The sequence below is a fragment of the Cherax quadricarinatus genome, chromosome 24, assembly GCF_038502225.1.
Source record: "Cherax quadricarinatus isolate ZL_2023a chromosome 24, ASM3850222v1, whole genome shotgun sequence".
Taxonomy (NCBI): Eukaryota; Metazoa; Arthropoda; class Malacostraca; order Decapoda; family Parastacidae; genus Cherax; species Cherax quadricarinatus.
The window spans coordinates 3,693,025-3,713,724 of NC_091315.1; positions in this window are offsets into that span (position 1 = coordinate 3,693,025).

Sequence of the window (20,700 nt, forward strand, 5' to 3'; positions counted from 1 at the left end):
AGCTCCCTGCAACGACAGAAGCCACAGCTGAGCTCCCTGCAACGACAGCTGCCACAGCTGAGCTCACTGCAACGACAACAGCCACAGCTGAGCTCCCTGCAACGACAACAGCCACAGCTGAGCTCCCTGCAACGACAGCTGCCACAGCTAAGCTCCCTGCAACGACAGCAGCCACAGCTGAGCTCCCTGCAACGACAGCAGTCACAGCTGAGCTCCCTGCAACGACAGCAGCCACAGCTGAGCTCCCTGCAACGACAGCAGCCACAGATGAGCTCCCTGCAACGACAGCAGCCACAGCTGAGCTTCCTGCAACGACAGCAGCCACAGCTGAGCTCCCTGCAACGACAGCAGCCACAACTGAGCTCCCTGCAACGACAGCAGCCACAGCTGAGCTCCCTGCAACGACAGCTGCCACAGCTGAGCTCCCTGCAACGACAACAGCCACAGCTGAGCTCCCTACAACGACAGCAGCCACAGCTGAGCTCCCTGCAACGACAGCAGCCACAGCTGAGCTCCCTGCAACGACAGCAGCCACAGCTGAGCTCCCTGCAACGACAGCTGCCACAGCTGAGCTCCCTGCAACGACAACAGCCACAGCTGAGCTCCCTGCAACGACAGCTGCCACAGCTGACCTCCCTGCAACGACAGCAGCCACAGCTGAGCTCCCTGCAACGACAGCAGCCACAGCTGAGCTCCCTGCAACGACAGCAGCCACAGCTGAGCTCCCTGCAACGACAGCAGCCAAAGCTGAGCTCCCTGCAACGACAGCAGCCACAGCTGAGCTCCCTGCAACGACAGCTGCCACAGCTGAGCTCACTGCAACGACAACAGCCACAGCTGAGCTCCCTGCAACGACAGCAGCCACAGCTGAGCTCCCTGCAACGACAGCAGCCACAGCTGATCTCCCTGCAACGACAGCAGCCACAGCTGATCTCCCTGCAACGACAGCAGCCACAGCTGAGCTCCCTGCAACGACAGCAGCCACAGCTGAGCTCCCTGCAACGACAGCTGCCACAGCTGAGCTCCCTGCAACGACAACAGCCACAGCTGAGCTCCCTGCAACGACAGCTGCCACAGCTGAGCTCCCTGCAACGACAGCAGCCACAGCTGAGCTCCCTGCAACGACAGCAGCCACAGCTGAGCTCCCTGCAACGACAGCAGCCACAGCTGAGCTCCCTGCAACGACAGCAGCCAAAGCTGAGCTCCCTGCAACGACAGTAGCCACAGCTGAGCTCCCTGCAACGACAGCTGCCACAGCTGAGCTCACTGCAACGACAACAGCCACAGCTGAGCTCCCTGCAACGACAGCAGCCACAGCTGAGCTCCCTGCAACGACAGCAGCCACAGCTGATCTCCCTGCAACGACAGCAGCCACAGCTGATCTCCCTGCAACGACAGCAGCCACAGCTGAGCTCCCTGCAACGACAGCAGCCACAGCTGAGCTCCCTGCAACGACAGCAGCCACAGCTGAGCTCCCTGCAACGACAGCTGCCACAGCTGAGCTCACTGCAACGACAACAGCCACAGCTGAGCTCCCTGCAACGACAGCAGCCACAGCTGAGCTCCCTGCAACGACAGCAGCCACAGCTGAGCTCCCTGCAAGGACAGCTGCCACAGCTGAACTCCCTGCAACGACAACAGCCACAGCTGAGCTCCCTGCAACGACAGCTGCCACAGCTGAGCTCCCTGCAACGACAGCAGCCACAGCTGAGCTCCCTGCAACGACAGCAGCCACAGCTGAGCTCCCTGCAGCGACAGCAGCCACAGCTGAGCTCCCTGCAACGACAACAGCCCCAGCTGAGCTCCCTGCAACGACAGCTGCCACAGCTGAGCTCCCTGCAACGACAGCAGTCACAGCTGAGCTCCCTGCAATGACAGCAGCCACAGCTGAGCTCCCTGCAACGACAGCAGCCAAAGCTGATCTCCCTGCAACGACAGCAGCCACAGCTGATCTCCCTGCAACGACAGCAGCCACAGCTGATCTCCCTGCAACGACAGCAGCCACAGCTGAGCTCCCTGCAACGACAGCAGCCACAGCTGAGCTCCTTGCAACGACAGCAGCCAAAGCTGAGCTCCCTGCAACGACAGCAGCCACAGCTGAGCTCCCTGCAATGACAGCTGCCACAGCTGAGCTCCCTGCAACGACAGCAGCCACAGCTGAGCTTCCTGCAACGACAGCGGCCACAGCTGAGCTCCCTGCAACGACAGCTGCCACAGCTGAGCTCCCTGCAACGACAACAGCCACAGCTGAGCTTCCTGCAACGACAGCTGCCACAGCTGAGCTCCCTGCAACGACAGCAGCCACAGCTGAGCTCCCTGGAACGACAGCAGCCACAGCTGAGCTCCCTGCAACGACAGCAGCCACAGCTGTGCTCCCTGCAACGACAGCTGCCACAGCTGAGCTCCCTGCAACGACAGCTGCCACAGCTGAGCTCCCTGCAACGACAACAGCCACAGCTGAGCTCCCTGCAACGACAGCTGCCACAGCTGAGCTCCCTGCAACGACAACAGCCACAGCTGAGCTGTCTGCAACGACAGCAGCCACAGCTGAGGTACCTGCAACGACAGCAGCCACAGCTGAGCTCCCTGCAACGACAGCAGCCAAAGCTGAGCTCCCTGCAACGACAGCAGCCACAGCTGAGCTCCCTGCAACGACAGCTGCCACAGCTGAGCTCACTGCAACGACAACAGCCACAGCTGAGCTCCATGCAACGACAGCAGCCACAGCTGAGCTCCCTGCAACGACAGCAGCCACAGCTGATCTCCCTGCAACGACAGCAGCCACAGCTGATCTCCCTGCAACGACAGCAGCCACAGCTGATCTCCCTGCAACGACAGTAGTCACAGCTGAGCTCCCTGCAACGACAGCAGCCACAGCTGATCTCCCTGCAACGACAGCAGCCACAGCTGATCTCCCTGCAACGACAGTAGCCACAGCTGATCTCCCTGCAACGACAGCAGCCACAGCTGATCTCCCTGCAACGACAGCAGCCACAGCTGATCTCCCTGCAACGACAGTAGCCACAGCTGATCTCCCTGCAACGACAGCAGCCACAGCTGATCTCCCTGCAACGACAGTAGCCACAGCTGATCTCCCTGCAACGACAGCAGCCACAGCTGATCTCCCTGCAACGACAACAGCCACAGCTGATCTCCCTGCAACGACAGTAGCCACAGCTGATCTCCCTGCAACGACAGCAGCCACAGCTGATCTTCCTGCAACGACAGCAGCCACAGCTGATCTCCCTGCAACGACAGCAGCCACAGCTGATCTCCCTGCAACGACAGCAGCCACAGCTGATCTCCCTGCAACGACAGCAGCCACAGCTGATCTCCCTGCAACGACAGCCGCCACAGCTGATCTCCCTGCAACGACAGCAGCCACAGCTGAGCTCCCTGCAACGACAGCAGCCACAGCTGATCTCCCTGCAACGACAGCAGCCACAGCTGAGCTCCCTGCAACGACAGCTGCCACAGCTGAGCTCCCTGCAACGACAGCAGCCAAAGCTGAGCTCCCTGCAACGACAGCAGCCACAGCTGAGCTCCCTGCAACGACAGCTGCCACAGCTGAGCTCACTGCAACGACAACAGCCACAGCTGAGCTCCATGCAACGACAGCAGCCACAGCTGAGCTCCCTGCAACGACAGCAGCCACAGCTGATCTCCCTGCAACGACAGCAGCCACAGCTGATCTCCCTGCAACGACAGCAGCCACAGCTGATCTCCCTGCAACGACAGTAGTCACAGCTGAGCTCCCTGCAACGACAGCAGCCACAGCTGATCTCCCTGCAACGACAGCAGCCACAGCTGATCTCCCTGCAACGACAGTAGCCACAGCTGATCTCCCTGCAACGACAGCAGCCACAGCTGAGCTCCATGCAACGACAGCAGCCACAGCTGTGCTCCCTGCAACGACAGCAGCCACAGCTGATCTCCCTGCAACGACAGCAGCCACAGCTGATCTCCCTGCAACGACAGCAGCCACAGCTGATCTCCCTGCAACGACAGTAGTCACAGCTGAGCTCCCTGCAACGACAGCAGCCACAGCTGATCTCCCTGCAACGACAGCAGCCACAGCTGATCTCCCTGCAACGACAGTAGCCACAGCTGATCTCCCTGCAACGACAGCAGCCACAGCTGATCTCCCTGCAACGACAGCAGCCACAGCTGAGCTCCCTGCAACGACAGCAGCCACAGCTGAGCTCCCTGCAACGACAGCAGCCACAGCTGAGCTCCCTGCAACGACAGCTGCCACAGCTGAGCTCACTGCAACGACAACAGCCACAGCTGAGCTCCCTGCAACGACAGCAGCCACAGCTGAGCTCCCTGCAACGACAGCAGCCACAGCTGAGCTCCCTGCAAGGACAGCTGCCACAGCTGAACTCCCTGCAACGACAACAGCCACAGCTGAGCTCCCTGCAACGACAGCTGCCACAGCTGAGCTCCCTGCAACGACAGCAGCCACAGCTGAGCTCCCTGCAACGACAGCAGCCACAGCTGAGCTCCCTGCAGCGACAGCAGCCACAGCTGAGCTCCCTGCAACGACAACAGCCCCAGCTGAGCTCCCTGCAACGACAGCTGCCACAGCTGAGCTCCCTGCAACGACAGCAGTCACAGCTGAGCTCCCTGCAATGACAGCAGCCACAGCTGAGCTCCCTGCAACGACAGCAGCCAAAGCTGATCTCCCTGCAACGACAGCAGCCACAGCTGATCTCCCTGCAACGACAGCAGCCACAGCTGATCTCCCTGCAACGACAGCAGCCACAGCTGAGCTCCCTGCAACGACAGCAGCCACAGCTGAGCTCCTTGCAACGACAGCAGCCAAAGCTGAGCTCCCTGCAACGACAGCAGCCACAGCTGAGCTCCCTGCAATGACAGCTGCCACAGCTGAGCTCCCTGCAACGACAGCAGCCACAGCTGAGCTTCCTGCAACGACAGCGGCCACAGCTGAGCTCCCTGCAACGACAGCTGCCACAGCTGAGCTCCCTGCAACGACAACAGCCACAGCTGAGCTTCCTGCAACGACAGCTGCCACAGCTGAGCTCCCTGCAACGACAGCAGCCACAGCTGAGCTCCCTGGAACGACAGCAGCCACAGCTGAGCTCCCTGCAACGACAGCAGCCACAGCTGTGCTCCCTGCAACGACAGCTGCCACAGCTGAGCTCCCTGCAACGACAGCTGCCACAGCTGAGCTCCCTGCAACGACAACAGCCACAGCTGAGCTCCCTGCAACGACAGCTGCCACAGCTGAGCTCCCTGCAACGACAACAGCCACAGCTGAGCTGTCTGCAACGACAGCAGCCACAGCTGAGGTACCTGCAACGACAGCAGCCACAGCTGAGCTCCCTGCAACGACAGCAGCCAAAGCTGAGCTCCCTGCAACGACAGCAGCCACAGCTGAGCTCCCTGCAACGACAGCTGCCACAGCTGAGCTCACTGCAACGACAACAGCCACAGCTGAGCTCCATGCAACGACAGCAGCCACAGCTGAGCTCCCTGCAACGACAGCAGCCACAGCTGATCTCCCTGCAACGACAGCAGCCACAGCTGATCTCCCTGCAACGACAGCAGCCACAGCTGATCTCCCTGCAACGACAGTAGTCACAGCTGAGCTCCCTGCAACGACAGCAGCCACAGCTGATCTCCCTGCAACGACAGCAGCCACAGCTGATCTCCCTGCAACGACAGTAGCCACAGCTGATCTCCCTGCAACGACAGCAGCCACAGCTGATCTCCCTGCAACGACAGCAGCCACAGCTGATCTCCCTGCAACGACAGTAGCCACAGCTGATCTCCCTGCAACGACAGCAGCCACAGCTGATCTCCCTGCAACGACAGTAGCCACAGCTGATCTCCCTGCAACGACAGCAGCCACAGCTGATCTCCCTGCAACGACAACAGCCACAGCTGATCTCCCTGCAACGACAGTAGCCACAGCTGATCTCCCTGCAACGACAGCAGCCACAGCTGATCTTCCTGCAACGACAGCAGCCACAGCTGATCTCCCTGCAACGACAGCAGCCACAGCTGATCTCCCTGCAACGACAGCAGCCACAGCTGATCTCCCTGCAACGACAGCAGCCACAGCTGATCTCCCTGCAACGACAGCCGCCACAGCTGATCTCCCTGCAACGACAGCAGCCACAGCTGAGCTCCCTGCAACGACAGCAGCCACAGCTGATCTCCCTGCAACGACAGCAGCCACAGCTGATCTCCCTGCAACGACAACAGCCACAGTTGAGCTCCCTGCAACGACAGCAGCCACAGCTGAGCTCCCTGCAACGACAACAGCCACAGCTGAGCTCCCTTCAACGACAGCAACCACAGCTGAGCTCCCAGCAACGACAGCAGCCACAGCTGAGCTCTCTGCAACGACAGCAGCCACAGCTGAGCTCCCTGCAACGACAGCAGCCACAGCTGAGCTCCCTGCAACGACAGCTGCCACAGCTGAGCTCCCTGCAACGACAACAGCCACAGCTGAGCTCTCTGCAACAACAGCTGCCACAGCTAAGCTCCCTGCAACGACAGCTGCCACAGCTGAGCTCCCTGCAACGACAACAGCCACAGCTGAGCTCCCTGCAACGACAGCAGCCACAGCTGAGCTCCCTGCAACGACAGCAGTCACAGCTGAGCTCCCTGCAACGACAGCAGCCACAGCTGAGCTCCCTGCAACGACAGCAGCCACAGATGAGCTCCCTGCAACGACAGCAGCCACAGCTGAGCTTTCTGCAACGACAGCAGCCACAGCTGAGCTCCCTGCAACGACAGCAGCCACAACTGAGCTCCCTGCAACGACAGCAGCCACAGCTGAGCTCCCTGCAACGACAGCTGCCACAGCTGAGCTCCCTGCAACGACAACAGCCACAGCTGAGCTTCCTGCAACGACAGCTGCCACAGCTGAGCTCCCTGCAACGACAGCAGCCACAGCTGAGCTCCCTGCAACGACAGCTGCCACAGCAGAGCTCACTGCAACGACAACAGCCACAGCTGAGCTCCCTGCAACGACATCAGCCACAGCTGAGCTCCCTGCAACGACAGCAGCCACAGCTGATCTCCCTGCAACGACAGCAGCCACAGCTGATCTCCCTGCAACGACAGCAGCCACAGCTGATCTCCCTGCAACGACAGCAGCCACAGCTGATCTCCCTGCAACGACAGCAGCCACAGCTGAGTTTCCTGCAACGACAGCAGCCAAAGCTGAGCTCCCTGCAACGACAGCAGCCACAGCTGAGCTCCCTGCAACGACAGCTGCCACAGCAGAGCTCACTGCAACGACAACAGCCACAGCTGAGCTCCCTGCAACGAAAACAGCCACAGCTGAGCTCCCTGCAACGACAGCTGCCACAGCTAAGCTCCCTGCAACGACAGCAGCCACAGCTGAGCTCCCTGCAACGACAACAGCCACAGCTGAGCTCCCTGCAACGACAGCAGCCACAGCTGAGCTCCCTGCAACGACAGCAGCCACAGATGAGCTCCCTGCAACGACAGCAGCCACAGCTGAGCTCCCTGCAACGACAGCAGCCACAGCTGAGCTCCCTGCAACGACAGCAGCCACAGCTGAGCTCCCTGCAACGACAGCAGCCACAGCTGAGCTCCCTGCAACGACAGCTGCCACAGCTGAGCTCCCTGCAACGACAACAGCCACAGCTGAGCTCCCTGCAACGACAGCAGCCACAGCTGAGCTCCCTGCAACGACAGCAGCCACAGCTGAGCTCCCTGCAACGACAGCAGCCACAGCTGAGCTCAGTGCAAAGACAGCTGCCACAGCTGAGCTCCCTGCAACGACAACAGCCACAGCTGAGCTCCCTGCAACGACAGCTGCCACAGCTGAGCTCCCTGCAACGACAGCAGCCACAGCTGAGCTCCCTGCAACGACAGCAGCCACAGCTGAGCTCCCTGCAACGACAGCAGCCACAGCTGAGCTCCCTGCAACGACAGCAGCCAAAGCTGAGCTCCCTGCAACGACAGCAGCCACAGCTGAGCTCCCTGCAACGACAGCTGCCACAGCTGAGCTCACTGCAACGACAACAGCCACAGCTGAGCTCCCTGCAACGACATCAGCCACAGCTGAGCTCCCTGCAACGACAGCAGCCACAGCTGATCTCCCTGCAACGACAGCAGCCACAGCTGATCTCCCTGCAACGACAGCAGCCACAGCTGATCTCCCTGCAACGACAGCAGCCACAGCTGAGCTCCCTGCAACGACAGCAGCCACAGCTGATCTCCCTGCAACGACAGCAGCCACAGCTGAGCTCCCTGCAACGACAGCAGCCACAGCTGATCTCCCTGCAACGACAGCAGCCACAGCTGAGCTCCCTGCAACGACAGCAGCCAAAGCTGAGCTCCCTGCAACGACAGAAGCCACAGCTGAGCTCCCTGCAACGACAGCTGCCACAGCTGAGCTCACTGCAACGACAACAGCCACAGCTGAGCTCCCTGCAACGACAACAGCCACAGCTGAGCTCCCTGCAACGACAGCTGCCACAGCTAAGCTCCCTGCAACGACAGCAGCCACAGCTGAGCTCCCTGCAACGACAGCAGTCACAGCTGAGCTCCCTGCAACGACAGCAGCCACAGCTGAGCTCCCTGCAACGACAGCAGCCACAGATGAGCTCCCTGCAACGACAGCAGCCACAGCTGAGCTTCCTGCAACGACAGCAGCCACAGCTGAGCTCCCTGCAACGACAGCAGCCACAACTGAGCTCCCTGCAACGACAGCAGCCACAGCTGAGCTCCCTGCAACGACAGCTGCCACAGCTGAGCTCCCTGCAACGACAACAGCCACAGCTGAGCTCCCTGCAACGACAGCAGCCACAGCTGAGCTCCCTGCAACGACAGCAGCCACAGCTGAGCTCCCTGCAACGACAGCAGCCACAGCTGAGCTCCCTGCAACGACAGCTGCCACAGCTGAGCTCCCTGCAACGACAACAGCCACAGCTGAGCTCCCTGCAACGACAGCTGCCACAGCTGAGCTCCCTGCAACGACAGCAGCCACAGCTGAGCTCCCTGCAACGACAGCAGCCACAGCTGAGCTCCCTGCAACGACAGCAGCCACAGCTGAGCTCCCTGCAACGACAGCAGCCAAAGCTGAGCTCCCTGCAACGACAGCAGCCACAGCTGAGCTCCCTGCAACGACAGCTGCCACAGCTGAGCTCACTGCAACGACAACAGCCACAGCTGAGCTCCCTGCAACGACAGCAGCCACAGCTGAGCTCCCTGCAACGACAGCAGCCACAGCTGATCTCCCTGCAACGACAGCAGCCACAGCTGATCTCCCTGCAACGACAGCAGCCACAGCTGAGCTCCCTGCAACGACAGCAGCCACGGCTGAGCTCCCTGCAACGACAGCTGCCACAGCTGAGCTCCCTGCAACGACAACAGCCACAGCTGAGCTCCCTGCAACGACAGCTGCCACAGCTGAGCTCCCTGCAACGACAGCAGCCACAGCTGAGCTCCCTGCAACGACAGCAGCCACAGCTGAGCTCCCTGCAACGACAGCAGCCACAGCTGAGCTCCCTGCAACGACAGCAGCCAAAGCTGAGCTCCCTGCAACGACAGTAGCCACAGCTGAGCTCCCTGCAACGACAGCTGCCACAGCTGAGCTCACTGCAACGACAACAGCCACAGCTGAGCTCCCTGCAACGACAGCAGCCACAGCTGAGCTCCCTGCAACGACAGCAGCCACAGCTGATCTCCCTGCAACGACAGCAGCCACAGCTGATCTCCCTGCAACGACAGCAGCCACAGCTGAGCTCCCTGCAACGACAGCAGCCACAGCTGAGCTCCCTGCAACGACAGCAGCCACAGCTGAGCTCCCTGCAACGACAGCTGCCACAGCTGAGCTCACTGCAACGACAACAGCCACAGCTGAGCTCCCTGCAACGACAGCAGCCACAGCTGAGCTCCCTGCAACGACAGCAGCCACAGCTGAGCTCCCTGCAAGGACAGCTGCCACAGCTGAGCTCCCTGCAACGACAGCAGCCACAGCTGAGCTCCCTGCAACGACAGCAGCCACAGCTGAGCTCCCTGCAACGACAGCAGCCACAGCTGAGCTCACTGCAACGACAACAGCCACAGCTGAGCTCCCTGCAACGACAGCAGCCACAGCTGAGCTCCCTGCAACGACAACAGCCCCAGCTGAGCTCCCTGCAACGACAGCTGCCACAGCTGAGCTCCCTGCAACGACAGCAGTCACAGCTGAGCTCCCTGCAACGACAGCAGCCACAGCTGAGCTCCCTGCAACGACAGCAGCCAAAGCTGAGCTCCCTGCAACGACAGCAGCCACAGCTGAGCTCCCTGCAACGACAGCTGCCACAGCTGAGCTCACTTCAACGACAACAGCCACAGCTGAGCTCCCTGCAACGACAGCAGCCACAGCTGAGCTCCCTGCAACGACAGCAGCCACAGCTGAGCTCCCTGCAACGACAGCAGCCACAGCTGAGCTCCCTGCAACGACAGCAGCCACAGCTGAGCTCCCTGCAACGACAGCTGCCACAACTGAGCTCCCTGCAACGACAGCTGCCACAGCTGAGCTCCCCGCAGCGAGAGCAATCACAGCTGAGCTCCCTGCAACGACAGCAGCCACAGCTGAGCTCCCTGTAACGACAGCTGCCACAACTGAGCTCCCTGTAACGACAACAGCCACAACTGAGCTCCCTGCAACGACAGCAGCCACAGCTGAGCTCCCTGCAGCGAGAGCACCCACAGCTGAGCTCCCTGTAACGACAGCAGCCACAGCTGAGCTTCCAGAAAAAGCAGCAGCCAGAGCACCACTGTAGCTGCTGTATTAGCCACAGTGGTGCTCTTGCCAACAGCAGGAGTCACAGCTATGCTTCCTGCAACAGCAGTCGCTGCTGTGCTCCCAACAATAGCACTAGTTATGCTGAGATTCTAGCAGCAGCTACAGTTGTGATCCAAGCAGCATCAGTATTAGCCACGGCTGATGCTGAGGCACACACTCTCTTACTCTCTCACACTCATACACACTCACACTAACTCACACTACTACACTCGTACTTAACAAATGATACCCCAAAAGATATGACGTAGAGGCAAGGCAACCGGTGATTTCTGGTCTGAGGGAAGCATTGCAGAAAGGCTCAAGAGCACAATGGAACTAGAGTGGAACAGAATGCTAAAGGAGTTTCTTTGCCGGGTCACCACATGGGCCAAGACCCGTTCTGGCAAATCTACCTGGACCTGGTGGAGATGATGTTTATGGAGAGCAGGAAGCGAGCATTATCAGCTGTAGCTGCTTAGGCAAAGTTGCAGAGCCTGGCAGAGGAATTGATAAAACTGAACCAGGTTACAGAGGTGAGGACTGATAGTGGCACAGTGCTGGGAATAGGAACATCAGTGGACAATGAGGGAACTGAAGGAGGGGAAAGAGCTATAAAGCCCCATGCAGAAGTGATATCAGACCACTAGTAGGCCTAGGAGATAAGGGAAACGACTAATGAGATTCTTAAATCAGAGCCAGAGATATGTAGGGAAAAAGAAACGGGAAGAGGAGAGCTTGAGGTAACTTACTATTCATGAGATTCATGAAGCAGAAAGGAGGATCTATGATGAAAGAAGACAGTGAGAGATAAGAGATTGAGAGCATCATCACTATAACAGGAGAGAAGGACATAACCCAGATATGGGGGTATCTGAAAGAAAAACAAAATGCTCAGTCAGTTTGACATTCAAGACAGAAATGGTATGAAATAAGATCTTGCAGCAGAAACCGCTGTTAAACAACTCCCAAAAATACCACAGAGTGTACCTCAACTGTGACAGAAGAGAAAAAGAACTGGAATAATTGAGCGAGGGTAACAAGATGCCAGAGGAAGAATAGAGACAGGGCAGGCACCAACAGAGAAGTGAGCACAGCCTCGGGGGAAACAAACACAAATGACCACAGAACCATCCACAGGAACCAGGAGCTGTGACTCGACCCATGCAACCATAACTAGGTGAGTTCAGCATCCCCTCAACCCTTATTACCTTACACCAACCAAACACAATAACCAGAAAAAGTCCACACTCCACACCTACAGTCCTCCACTTAAGTGGTAATACCACCATCACAGCAGCCTCTCATAATATCCAGCCATGCTTTCCACACCCTCAGTCTGCACTAACTCCTCTCAACTCCCCCCCCCCAGAACACAGTACTGGAAAGGAAGCTGAAGGTATGGAACACCAACGCAGATGGATTAACAAATAAGAGTGATGAGTGGCAAGAGCAAATCATAGAGGTATCCCCAGACATCATATCACTCACAGAGACAAAGCTCACAGGGGCAACAGCAGACATGATCTTGACCGGATAAAAGATGACTAAAGACAGTGGAAATAGAGGGGAAGGAGGAGTTGCACTGCTCATCAAAAACAAAGGAGTTTTGAAGAGATGGAAGGACTGTGCAGAGGAGAAGCAGGTACCTACATAGTAGGAATACTTCAGACCAGGAATCCAAATGTGATGATAGTGTTGTAATATCCTTCACCTCATAGCAGCAGACAAAGATAATATCAGGATGAGAGCAGTAGAGCGATGGTGGACACACTAGAAAAAGTGACCAGAAGGACCCACATAAGCAGGCATAAGGAATTTTAACCACAATGAGCTTGACTGGGAAAACCTGGAACCAGACTGGGGACTCTGAGACACAGGGCTAAGATGCTGGAGTCAGTGCTGAGAAACTTCATGCACCAACGTGTTAGGAACACAATCAAAGAGAGAGGAGAGGATGAACCAGCAAAGCTGGGCTTCATTTTCACCTATGAAATATTACATAAAGTGCTAGTGGTCGTGTGGCCCAGAGCTTCGAATACACAGAGTTAACAGTGAAGAATGAAGCAGCACAACAAGGACGGGAAAAATCAAACTTTCAAAAATTGGACTACATACGTATGAGGCAATTCCTGCATAAGGTACAGTGGGAAAGAGAGCAAGAGGGAAAGACAGTAAAGAAAATTATGGAACAGGTGACCATAAAGTGCAGGGGGGAGACAGAAGAGAACTTCGTACCTTTGGGCAACAGAAGCAATGTAAAGTCCAGAGTGACCCCATGGTTTACCTGGAAATATGAAGAGGCCAAAGCCGAGTGGGCTAGAGTATGGAAAAATGTAGAAGGCAATTTACTGAGGAAAAGAAAAAGTTAAGCCGAAGAGCCACAGACGAGTATGCAAGGATAAGAAGAGAGGCACAGCAGTAATATGAGAATGGCAGAGCATAAAATGCCAGTTCTATTTAAAAGTTGTTATTCAGCCACATCAGGAGGAAAACAACCGTCAAGGACCAGGTATTACAGTGCAGTGCAATAAAATTTTTGTTTAAAATAACGCTCCACATACAATGTCATTTTCTTGGATATGTTCTGAAACCATACACGTAAAATTCCTGGTCAGGCAGAGTGGCCAGGAGATAGGAGCAGGTGAGGTATTTATGGGGCAGTACAAGAAGGGCAACAGCTGGGAGATGTCGTCATGGTTTGGCGTTGGTTTAAGTAGGTGGGGGTGTTTTTTTTTTTTGTAAATTTATACCATAGGTTATTTTCTTTGTGTTTAGGTGCTCTCATGTTTACCTGTAAGGCCCTAGTGTGCAGAGGCTTGTTTAAGTTTTGGGAGAGCATTGTAAGGTATTTCTGCCTACTGGTAGACAGACCAGCAGAAGAAGAAGAGGGAGGTATGTGTCATGGAGTCTCCCTGTTTATAATGTTTACGTATTTTGTTTTACTCACTAATAGCAGTGTGTTAGTGAGCTAATGTGTACTCAAGTGTGGTGATATTATTTGTAGTAGATTGTAGATTGTATATACATTATTATTAATATATTATATTTTTGCATACGTGAGTTTTTGAGTCCTTCCTTATAATACATTGACTAATTAAATTTATGCTTCATAATTTGCATGAAGGTACATGCTGGCTCTAGAGTGGTTGCTTTCTCAATGTAATATACATGCCCTTAGACATACCAGGATTTACCCTTTAGGAGCCAGGACTTTTTATTTAAGTTACGCCATTAACAAAATTCTTCAATACATCTATCGAAACAGGGCAACTACCTGAGGTGTGAAAGACAGCAAATGTAGTCCCAATTTATAAGAAAGCAAACAGCCTTAAACTACAGACCAGTGTCACTAACATGTATAGTATGCAAAAGTTTTGGAGAAGCTTATCAGGAGATGAGTTGTGGAACACTAGATAGTAGTAAGCTTATCCACGATAACCAACACGGTTTCAGGGAAGGAAAATTCTGTGTCACAAACCTACTAGAGTTTTACGACAAGATGACAGAAGTAACACAGAGGAGGGACAACAAGAGGTGGGTAGATTTAATTTTCTTCAAATGTAAGAAGGATTTTTGCAGAGTGCTTCACAAGCTAGAGGAGCAGGCAGGAATAAAAGGAAGTGCATTGCAATTTATCAGGGAATAATTAACAGGAAGGAAACAACGAGTGATGGTACGTGATGAGGTGCCAAAGTGGGCGCCTGTGATGAGCGGGATTCCACAAGAGTCAGTCCTAGGACCTGTGCTGTTTCTGGTGTATGTGAATGACATGACGGATAGATTCATAGGTGTTCCTGTTTGCAGTCGATGTGAAACTAGTGAGGATAATACAAGCGGACGGATGAGGATCAGGTAGGACAACAAAGGGATCTGGACAGGCTGCAAGCTGGTCCAACAACTGGCTCCTAGAAATTAAGCCCACCATGTGCAAAGTCATGACGATTGGGGAAGGTAAAGAAGACCGCAGATGGAGTACAGGCTAGGGGGCCAAAGGTTACAAACCACACTCAAGGAAAAGGATCTTGGGGTGAGTATTATACATAGCACATCTCTTGAGGCTCACATCAACCACATAACTACTGCAGCATATGAGCGCCTAGCAAGCCTAAGTAAGGAATCATTCAAGACACTGTACACCGTGTACATCAGGACCATAATGGAGTATGCAGCACCGGCATGGAACACAAACCTGGTCATAGAACAGGGAAAAAGTAGACCTAGTAGAGTCCAGCAAAGAGGTGGTGCCAGGAGCTGTTACTCTACACGCACACACACACACACACACACGATGTTCCAGAGATTGGACACAGCAACAAGGGGACACAGTTGGAAGTTGAAGACACAGATGAATCACAGGGATGTTAGGAAGTATTTCTTCAGCCACAGAGTAGTCAGGAAGTGGAATAGTTTGGGAAGCGATGTAGTGGAGACAAGATCTATACATAGCTTTAAGCAGAGGTATGATAAAGCTCACGGTTCAGGGAGAGTGACCTAGTAGTGACCAGTGAAGAGGCGGGGCCAGGAGCTTAGACTCAACCCCTGCAGCCTCAACTAGGTGAGTACTTACACACACACACACACACACACACACACACACACACACACACACACACACACACACACACACACACACACATACACACACACACACACTCAGGTGTTTACTGGTGCTCTTCTCCGAATCAGATAATCAATTAGAACTTTTTTTTTATCGCGAGAACCTGCTAAGTCCAGAAAAAAGAACTGCGAGAAAAGTTAACGAGACTGAAGTTCTTCCCTGGAAATTGTCAGAGCAATATTCATCACTGAGCATGACCGTGAACATGATGAATATGAGTACGTGTGAGTGTAATTGTCTTAGAGTGAGTTTTTGAGAGTAAGGTTATAGTTGATTTTGGGAGTGTTATATATACGATCATGAGTTGGGAATGTGAGTGAAAGTGATAAGACTTTATGAGAGAAAGTGATAAGACTTTATGAGAGAAAGTGATAAGACTTTATGAGAGAAAGTGATGAGACTTTATGAGAGAAAGTGATAAGACTTTATGAGAGAAAGTGATAAGACTTTATGAGAGAAAGTGATAAGACTTTATGAGAGAAAGTGATAAGACTTTATGAGAGAAAGTGATAAGACTTTATGAGAGAAAGTGATAAGACTTTATGAGAGAAAGTGATAAGACTTTATGAGAGAAAGTGATAAGACTTTATGAGAGAAAGTGATAAAACTTTATGAGAGAAAGTGATAAGACTTTATGAGAGAAAGTGATAAGACTTTATGAGAGAAAGTGATAAGACTTTATGAGAGAAAGTGATAAGACTTTATGAGAGAAAGTGATAAGACTTTATGAGAGAAAGTGATAAGACTTTATGAGAGAAAGTGATAAGACTTTATGAGAGAAAGTGATAAGACTTTATGAGAGAAAGTGATAAGACTTTATGAGAGAAAGTGATAAGACTTTATGAGAGAAAGTGATAAGACTTTATGAGAGAAAGTGATAAGACTTTATGAGAGAAAGTGATAAGACTTTATGAGAGAAAGTGATAAGACTTTATGAGAGAAAGTGATAAGACTTTATGAGAGAAAGTGATAAGACTTTATGAGAGAAAGTGATAAGACTTTATAAGAGAAAGTGATAAGACTTTATGAGAGAAAGTGATAAGACTTTATGAGAGAAAGTGATAAGACTTTGTGAGAGAAAGTGATAAGACTTTATGAGAGAAAGTGATAAGACTTTATGAGAGAAAGTGATAAGACTTTATGAGAGAAAGTGATAAGACTTTATGAGAGAAAGTGATAAGACTTTATGAGAGAAAGTGATAAGACTTTATGAGAGAAAGTGATAAGACTTTATGAGAGAAAGTGATAAGACTTTATGAGAGAAAGTGATAAGACTTTATGAGAGAAAGTGATAAGACTTTATGAGTGAAAGTGATAAGACTTTATGAGAGAAAGTCTATGAATCTTGGTGATTCAGTGTGAATTTTCGTATAATTAAAATGCATGACTTGAGGTTTTAATTGTATTTGTGACTCAAATTGCAGGAATTCTTATATGATAGTGATTAAATAATGTATGTGATGATATGAGTGTGTGTATAAGTGTGTGGGTGTGAGCACATATTGCACGAGTGTGTTGAGGTTTGAGTGTGAGAATGTTTCAAGTTTGGTGAGACTGAATTTTACCAAAAAAACGTCTAGATAAAATTGTATGGGTTATACACTCTGTGTGGAGGTACAGTGCTCGTCACGGCATTATGCCGGGTGAGTGCCCCGGCATAATGCTGTGATGAAAATCAAAGGCCTACCATAAATGGGGTCTTTTTTCTTCAGTGCTTTCTGCTGGGTAGCAGCCGTTAGCATGACATCACGGCCTGCCGCCACACTTCACAGTGACATCTCATTGCTCACGTGGCTACCATGGTGCTAATGGCTGCTACCCACCAGAATGCACTGACGAAAAAAGCCTCCCCCCCCCTGTATGGTAGGCCTTTGATTTTTATCACAGCATTATGCCGGGGTGCTCACCCGGCATAACGCCGTGACGAGCACTGTATATGAGAGTGTAGTAATTAGTGGTCGTGTGAGATAACGTAAGTGGATGGTGGGCATCAGTGTTGGTGCAAATCTGAAGGTTTTAAAAGTTATTGCAGAATAGTTAGATTCCTTTCGAGTCAAGGAGTGAGTCTACGTTATCAACCTGTTCTTTAAAGAAACAGTTTAAACCGTTTTTGTAAACATTCAATGTAACACTGTTTGTTCAGACTCCACTAGTGAATTCTCACGTAGTTGTACCTCTATATCTCCGTTTTCTGTATTAATTCCCTTATAACTATCGACAAATTATCTTTGGTGACTCACGTAATCGTAGTGACACGATTGCAAACAAACCATACCACGGGTGGGGTTGGAACCCGCGATCAGAGAGTTTTGAGACTCTGATCGCGGGTTCTATTCCCGCCCGTGGTATGGTTCATCGTATATACAAACCTTGAAAAGCCTTCATGAAAGCCGTTCAGTTCAGTTCAGGGTGCATCACAGTCCAGCACCACGTGGACAGACACATGGCTTCTGCCGAAAGGAAGAGGTCACGATGTTCCAGGGACACGACGGATGACTCGGATTTAGAAATGTGGGGCGCAATCCTAGCGAAGAAGTTGCGAGACCACTCCGTGTCATCAGAGGAAAAGTCTCCAGTTCTGACAAGCCTAATCATGCAGCCAGAGAATACGGAAGGATGGATCAATGTGAACAGTAAGACACGCCGTCCCTCCAAGGAGCAGGTAAACCAGCTCAAATCACCTTCCAGATTCAAGGTAAAGGCTTATGGGGAACACAAACCCCACTATGGCGTGGTTACACACCTGGAAACACGGCACAAACTGAGGTTCAAGATATGGTTCAACCTGAGGGGAGAACCAATACTGACTCCTATCAACAGGGAAATGCATATCACTTTGAAGACAGACCGCTCCTTCACCCTGGAGGAACTGGATTCTCGGCAGAAGGTCACCAAGGGTGTAGTGATGCGATACCCGCTGATGATGCCCATCGAGGCAGTAGCAGCTCACCCCAGTGTCGTGTCAGCTCAGCGTCTCAAGGCAAAATCGGCAGGCAATGCACCAACCCGGCAGGTCCTCATTCAGCATGTAGGACCGCTGCCATCCCAGCTGGACCTTGGTTCTTGGGGCAGGTACGATGTTAGGACCTTCACGGCAGAACCAGTTCGCTGTTTCAAGTGCCAGCGTTACTGACACCTGGGTGCACTCTGTCCGAACAGAGTAATCTGCGGTGTCTGCAGCCAGCCCCACCCTACCGAGGAATGCATCACGAAGCTGAAGAATGTATCGCCACCCACTCCACGATGCCCGAATTGCAGGCAGAAACACCATGCCTGGAACCCTCGATGCTCTGAGAGGCTCACTAGAATTCGTGAGGCCTGGAAGACACCAACGACGAGACAGCAGGTTACGGCAGAGCATCACCCTCAGCAGACGATGGGTGCAGAGAATCCTGCCATACTGCAGAACTCTCATCAGTCAACCCAACTCAGTGCCCAGGAGTTTCCGACCCTTGAAAACTCAACCAGGCGTCATGAACAGGAGCATCCTCCCCCACTACCGCAACGAAGAAACAAAAACATGAGGAACAAGCGGCGCCAACAGGAAACATCTGGGCAACGCAATCAGCAGACGGCACTACACGAGCCCCCACCGGCCTCCTTGCCAGGCACAACCACTATGCAGGCTGTGGCTGCACCTCACCAGCAGATGCCGGGTACACAACCTGGCATACAGCAACAGCCCACGGTGTGCACAGTGAAGAAATACAACCCTCAGCAGTCCCCACAGATTACGACAGCCCAGATAATGTCCACTGCTTCGAACCCACTGACAACGCAGGCACTCAACAGAGAGGATCTCTTAACACTCATCAAGGCATTCACGGATATTATCTGCAACACAATCACCTCCACGGAACAACAGAGCATGTTCCGGCAGATGGTCAGCACGCTCCTGAGGGTATGCTTACTGACAGAGCAGGAAGCAGTGGATGCCATGAATCCGCAGATTATCAGAGAGGACAGAGCCCAGTCCCCAGCTCAGGAAACAGCTGAGATGGAGTAACTTCAGTCGCTTATGAGGCACACTAGCTGAACTGTCCGGAACTGTGCTTGAAAGAATAGTGAAATTCCAAACGCTTATATGCTGCAACAGTGAAGAATCAATTCTCCTTCAGGAGCCAGAGACGGGTCATCTCAAGATTAAGACCCGTGCCAGGACCCTGGTCCTGGCGAACATTATACATACATACTTCATGAAAGCAGTTAAATCGAGCAACATGCACCCAGAATAATCAGGGACATGTGCTGTGGGAAACAGCTTGGTGTTGAGAATAATAAGTGAATGACCAGTTAGTGCCGCTTTCTCCACTCCATTGGGGGATGGGGGAGAGGTACCGGGTCTATGTGATTTTCAGGGAATTTCTTATCCTATGTTAAACAGAATGTATAGTGAATACACTACTGAGTCACCAGCGTACATACCCACGTATATTGGTGACTCTGTACGTGTTTATTGTTAGTAAGACATTGCGAACAATATAAATTGTGTAAGTCCGCGTGTATCAATAAATATCGAGTGTACAGTGACTGCCAGCGCTTCCCCCCACCCCACTCCTTAACATTCTTCCCCAGGCTGCCACCCCCACTGTAGCGAGCAGTTTCCACTCCCCGCCCTAATGCCCCACTATGATGATCCCCTCTACATCCTTGCTCCACCCAACATATGGTGTACTACTGATACAGTCTAGCCAGCTGGATGGATGCTAATCAGGAGGAAGCCAACAGCCAAGGAAATGGCTCGGTGGCACTGTTAGGAGAGGCAATTGTCGATCGTGTTTACAGGTTCTTGGCCTCAACACTAATGGTTTCCTCTGCAAACATGGTAGCTGCTCTGGTTCACGATGTTCTCCCGTGGAAAATGATGACCTTCAGCCACCTCAAGTACCTGAACACATTCCAACAGATTTCATTTCCTTAAAAAATTACTTAGAAGTAATTAGAGCAACAGCTATCAGGACACGCACATATACCCAACGCAGCCCGTCCTCACGCAGCTGGAAAACTCACAGACCTCTTAAAAAAAGTAAACGATGGTTCCACATCTAAAGGCTCCACCAATCATCAAGACATGGCTCAACTTGCTACTTATTGACAATGTCTGCTTGGCTGTGCCGGAAAGAGGTGGCAAGTCGCTAGCTTCGACGATCATTCAGTATTTAAGAGACTTTCACAGATCTGACAACCTCATTCGCCCTCCCCATCAATACACAGTGGGAGAGGCAGACTCCACAATCGTTCCATTGACAGGAAAAAATCAGAGTCCAGGTGAGCAAGAAAACTGAAGAGAGCAACACAGTGG